Source organism: Poromitra crassiceps, assembly GCF_964638095.1.
Source record: "Poromitra crassiceps genome assembly, chromosome: 2".
Lineage (NCBI taxonomy): Eukaryota > Metazoa > Chordata > Actinopteri > Beryciformes > Melamphaidae > Poromitra > Poromitra crassiceps.
Window position 1 is genome coordinate 23,236,997 of NC_139624.1, and position 6,408 is coordinate 23,243,404.

Sequence of the window (6,408 nt, forward strand, 5' to 3'; positions counted from 1 at the left end):
TATCACTCTACTGCCTTATTGCTTGTGTCTTTTGTTGTTTTTGCACTCATATGCCCTGTTATATTTGTACTATGTTGTAAACGGAGTCCACAGCACAAGAATTTCACACGTGATACTTGTACTACGGAGTGACAATAAAAATCTTGAATCTTGAACCTTTAATGCATTTCTGTCAGTCTCAAGCTGTTGATGGTTGATCAGTCGACAGTCGCTATGTCTGAATTATACTGTAGCTACATACATACATACATACATACATACATACATACATACATACTGTAGCTACATACATACACTGTTCGCAGTAAACACTGTTCATACTTAAGTAGAACCTCACATGAAGGTTTCAACATACTACACTCAAGCCACTGATGCTCCAACAGTGCAACATCCAGGCATTTTGATGTTAGTGGCTTTGTGAATCATTTTTAAATTCAGACACAGCGACATCAAGTCATACTTATGCTGGATGATGAGGATATTCAACACAATTTTTTTTATAACAGAGTGTGTCTTCTTTGATCATTACAATGGACTGTTACATTTGATATTTTTGTAGCATTACAAAGAACTTGCCCCAATTTAAAACCAATGACTGACTGCACTAACAACTTGCCCCAATTTAAAACCAATGACTGACTGCACTAACAACTTGCCCCAATTTAAAACCAATGACTGCACTAACAACTTGCCCCAATTTAAAACCAATGACTGCACTAACAACTTGCCCCAATTTAAAACCAATGACTGCACTAACAACTTGCCCCAATTCAAAACCAATGACTGCACTAACAACTTGCCCCAATTTAAAACCAATGACTGCACTAACAACTTGCCCCAATTTAAAACCAATGACTGCACTAACAACTTGTCCTGCTGAGTGGTCCAAGGCTGATGCTGATGGCACTGTAGGGTTCAGCCTGCTGTACCATCAGGCGTCTTGCATTCACCCGCTCTGAGGGGGAGGGGAGGGGGGGGGGGGGGGGCATCAGAGATTAATACAGTTTCACTATGCAAGTCAATGAAGAAATGTGACTAAAACCCCTACTAAAGAGTGCACCCTCTGTGATTTCATGAATGGAAAAATTACAATTTATTATTTTTCTTTGAAACCCCATTTTGTCCCGCTCAGACTCTCTAGACTGTAAACTACTATAAACCACAAAATCAAGAAAATCAAATGAGGTGAATACTTCTTTCAAACCACTGTGCCAGTGATTGTCTTGTAATTTTGGTTGTACTGTAGTACCTAACTCCGGAAAACATTCATTTCAACTACCGGTATTTCTTTGTTGTTTATTATGACAATTTTAACTTAATTACAAGTACTGTGATAGCTGTGTTAAGTAAGAGAATTTGGGTATATAATGACGTTTTTCTAATTTACCAATTTCTTTAAACAGCACTCAGTTATTTATTTTTTAACTGCAGATAATAGTTAATTCTGATTCGCTCACCCAGCAGTTCGTACAGATGGTCAGCTGCAGTCTTGCGTTTGGTGGTCTCTGGGGGCAGCAGAGTGTCAAAGGTGACTTCATCATCCCTCTGGAGGTGGGAGAAGATCAAACTGGACAAGAAGGCAGGGAGTGAGTGAGTGGTGGACGGTACAGTGTTGTTGCAACTCTTGGATAACAGGGATCACTCTCCTATGTGGTACGCCAAACTCAATACAACAACCTGACAGTTTTACTGTTGTCTTGCTTGTCACTATGTGCTATAACATGACTTTAGACTTTTGTAATATTTGGATTAAAACCAAAGCTCAGATAGACCATGTCTGTGTCATTGATATACTCATTGTTTTGACCTGCTGTGTGCCCCATAATGTCAGGGTGTCCCCAATGAGCTTTTGAAGGCTGATATGATATATTTGGATATTCAATAGCTTTAGATTTCATGCCATGAAATTCCAAAATGTTATACGGTATATTGTTTCCCCCAAAAAACCTTTATTGTTGGTGGCATTTCAACACTAAACCTCTCCACTGAAGCACAGGATACTCCTACTACTACTCCTACTACTAGTGCTACTGCTTCTACCATTGCTACTACTATTACTATTACTAAAACATACTGGCCCGGATTTATCAATGTTGGCAGACACGGCAGTTTCAGAAGCCTCTTACGATAGGGCTCGTGTTATGAAGCATTTGTATCCTGCCAATCACAGCATAAGAAGGAGCACTCATTGATAAACCCAGCGGCTGTAATCTATCGTCATTTAAATATCACGCCCCTAATTATTCTCCTTTGAGAGACCTCGCCCCCTGATTTCACATCATTGTGAGGCGAAATACGTTCAAAAGGGACACTTCTCTGACCTTGAAATATTAAATATAATGTCGCAAGTCCAATTAGTTTTATTTGGCAGCATGAAATGTGTCAGTGAAGAACTCAGAAAATGCTACAATGAAAGGAATCGCGCTGCGGTCATTACAGCCGTTTCCACGCACAGCGACCCATCTGAACCTTAAAGGAACACTCTGCCCATTTTCAACCAGCTTTGTATCATTAGAACATCAGTAGTATATCAGAAAACTGTAAACTGTTTTGAAGTCTGTCATTTAATTTGACAGTTATTGAGTGTTAAAATGTGGACCAGTGACATCATTGGTCCACACTAACTCAAATTAATAACTCATTAACTCAAATCAACTCTCAATAACTGTCAAACTAGATGAATGACTTCAAAACCGTCATCTAGTTTGACAGTTATTGAGAGTTGATTTGAGTTAATGAGTTATTAATTTGAGTTAGTGTGGACCAGTGATGTCACTGGTCCACACTTTAACACTCAATAACTGTCAAATTAAATGACAGACTTCAAAACAGTTTACAGTTTTCTGATATACTACTGATGTTCTAATGATACAAAGCTGGTTGAAAATGGGCGGAGTGTTCCTTTAATGTTTCATTTAGACTATACGAATACAATATATCATTTGTAATAGTAATTATAATAGCATGTAAAGCATAGTTCCCCCTCAGCCATCTGCCTTTGAGCAACCAATTCACCAAATAGCCTATTTCACTTCCCACACAATTAAAACAATTTTGTGTCTAAAAGGGAGGAGGTAAAACAGGTGCAAGCAAGACATTGATTAGGGCCCCAGCACTAGATCACCGAATTGGAAGTTGGAAACCCTCATTAGTGTTATGCTTGCACCTGTTTTACTTCCTGCCTTTTAGATGCAAAATGGGTGAATTGGGTGGGAAGTGAAATAGGCTCATGTCATTTGTGCTGTAACCTGCCTGTCTGACCTGGCGATATGGGCTGATCTCCTGCTCGGCTGAGTGAATTTCTATTCCATGAGGATTTCTCTCATTCAGATATTTATTTATTTCATCACCAGTTAAATTTCATGATTTGAAATCAGAGGTTCAGGTTTCTGTTCCTGCTGCACCCCGATGCTACAACTCGCCAGTTAATTGCAAATAGTTCAAATAGACCTCGAAGGGCGAACCAACGAGGCACAGTAGGTAGAAATGAGTGCCGCCCGCTCAAGCACGAGCAGCGTGCTAGACAGGAGCGCGCCATATTTCTAGTCTATCTAACCCAGTCCAGTAGTTGCTAAATTGCTGATGAAAATCCCTCAATCCCTCAAACTTCAAGCATCACAGGTTGACCTGCATGCTTACGATGTTTGATGTCTGCTTGAAGCCTTGAAGCAACACATGTATTCTCAACCTTACACAGCCTGGTGGGAATAATGTCCACTCTAAATTCTGTAGCATAATGGTGAAGCAACAAGACACGGCCTGTACTGTATATACACATGATATTATATATATGTATATATTACATACATCTTTGACATCAGCCTAGCTTTTACCATTCAGGGTCAGAATAGGCCACAGCCAAATCTCTTTTAAAGTGTGTGTATGCAGTGTGTCTTTAAAGTGTGTGTATGCAGTGTGTATGCAGTGTGTGTATGCAGTGTGTATGCAGTGTGTGTATGCAGTGTGTGTATGCAGTGTGTCTCTTTTAAAGTGTGTGTATGCAGTGTGTCGCTAACCAGCGCTTTTCTCACATCAACTGTGCTTTCAATACATCACAGAGTTGACATGGAAAGCTGTGTAAGCATCGTTTTTGTACAAAGGTCCATGATGTTGTGTGGTATTGTAGGGTCAAACTGTGACAATATGCCAACCCCAGTGTGTGTGTGTGTGTGTGTGTGTGTGTGTGTGTGTGTGTGTGTGTGTGTGTGTGTGTGTGTGTGTGTGTGTGTGTGTGTGTGTGTGTGTGTGTGTGTGTGTGTGTGTTAGCTTGCTGATGTCCCTGTGTGTGTATATTTCTGTGTGTCATACGTCATCAGGCTGGGAGCAGCTCTCTCTGATTCAGTCTGAGCCTCAGGCGGCTCAATGTCCTCCTCCATTATTGGCTCCAGTAGCACCTGGCCACCCTCCTGGGGAGTCCTACACACACACACGCACGCACGCACGCGCACGCGCACACACACACACACACACACACACACACACACACACACACACACACACACACACACACACACACACACACACACACACACACACACACACACACACACACACAGAGATGTATGTACACACACTAAATGATCTCTCTCTTTATCCGTCTATCTGTCTGTCTATCTGTTTGAGACTCACTGTTTGTCAACAGGGCTGATGGAGCGCGCCAGGCGGGATTTGTCCCCTTTGGACTTATCCAGGCTAGTATCATCTGAGCCAGCTGTTCACACACACACACACACACACACACACACACACACACACACACACACACACACACACACACACACACACACACACACACACACACACACACACACACACACACACACACACACACACACACACACAGTAATTAATGGCTTTGTCACATTTCAAATGGCCAGTGAACACAAAACCTAAGCCTAAGTTGTAATATTAAAATTCTCTGGCTAAAAACACTGCTGCCAAAAAGCTGTACTGAAATTCTTCTATTAACTCATTGAGTGCCAATGACGACAATCGTCGTCAATTCGTTTAGTAACGTAGAGTGCCAATGACGACGATTGTCGTCAATTGCGTTTTTTGACGGTGGGACGTGGATCAAAGCCTAATATATCTCCTGTAAAATTTTGGGGCATGTTGAATGTGTATAACCTATTTTACCGACCCATTAGGTGGCGACAGTGCTCTCCAGATTAGAGAAAGTTGAGTAAAAACAGCAGAAAAAGCCATGATGAAACCATTCTCATGAGAATGGTTTGGCTTTTCGCTGTCGCGCTGGGAGCCGGCGCACAACGGTGGGGGGCTCCGAAAATAGACTCTGGGTGCAGCACACTTTGAAACGCGCAGCAGAAAGCCCAGAAAGCCCAGAATCGGACGCAGCTTCATCCCAGCTCACAACCGAAACCCCAGAAACGAGCAAGCCCGATCCAGACTCCCCCGACGAGCGGCCGCCATCCAGGCAGCAGAGACTCGCCTGACACAAGCAGCACTCAGAGCGAACAGAGCCACCAGAGACACACCCACGGAGGAGGAGTTTGCAGTAGAGGGGGGTGGGGGTGCTGTTATTGAAGGAAATTACTGTTCAGATGTTTCAGGTCAGAAAATATTAGCTTCAGAGTCAGTGATTTGCTTGAAATGCTTAATTTCACAAAAGGCTCAATATCTCAGCTTCTAGATGGAAACGCCTGCTTTTGCTGTTTTTGACCTATCTTCTCCGGCTGATAACTAAAGAACGGAAAATGATATCAATAAACTTTTTTTTGCTGCTGATACAATAGAGTCTCATCGTTCTTTGTGCGTGTTCGCTGTTTACATAGTAATATCACACAATATTCTGTGGGCCTTGAGAAATCACTGAAAACGCTCTGAAACTCTGGCATTGGGAGCGTCCGTTCTCCAAAAGTGGCTGGCACTCAATGAGTTAAGACAACACTAGTAATATCGCCACCATCTGGCAGAGTCAGGCTACTACACTAGTGCTAAGAGTATCATTAAACACAAAAATAGAGAGGGAAAATCCTACATGAGCCCTCTGCGGGATGCAGCGCTGGTGAGTCAACCCTGGGGATCTGAGAGAGAGAGAGAGAGAGAGAGAGAGAGAGAGAGAGAGAGAGAGAGAGAGAGAGAGAGAGAATACAGTGAGTGAAGGAACCATTCCATATGATTGAAATGAGATCTATAAAATGACGAGTCTTAATCTTAGTAACAGGAGTAGTCACTCACTCACTCGCTCGCAGAGCGGCTCATGTTTGAATACTACAGCAGTATGTCCAGAGCCAATGAGTGGCTGTGTTGACGATGCTGGGATTACTTCTGTTATATAGTATTGTTAAATGGCACTTTTACAAACCATTCATGTTCCCGTGGTATTTAATTTAATGAATGGACATAGTTATGTGGCTGGATTATTTGGAAGAGAGCCAAATTGGTGAG

At 42.2% G+C, this 6,408-nt stretch overlaps 1 long non-coding RNA gene across 1 annotated transcript; it reads right to left on the reverse strand.

Moving 5' to 3' along the window:
- Positions 1-296: 296 nt before the first annotated feature.
- LOC310772370 lies at positions 297-4,690 on the reverse strand. The gene is made up of 4 exons (XR_014552491.1): positions 4,630-4,690; positions 4,309-4,416; positions 1,458-1,567; positions 297-955 (listed from the first exon to the last, which is right to left on the reverse strand). It is a non-coding gene; the product is annotated as an uncharacterized lncRNA (long non-coding RNA).
- Positions 4,691-6,408: the final 1,718 nt, after the last annotated feature.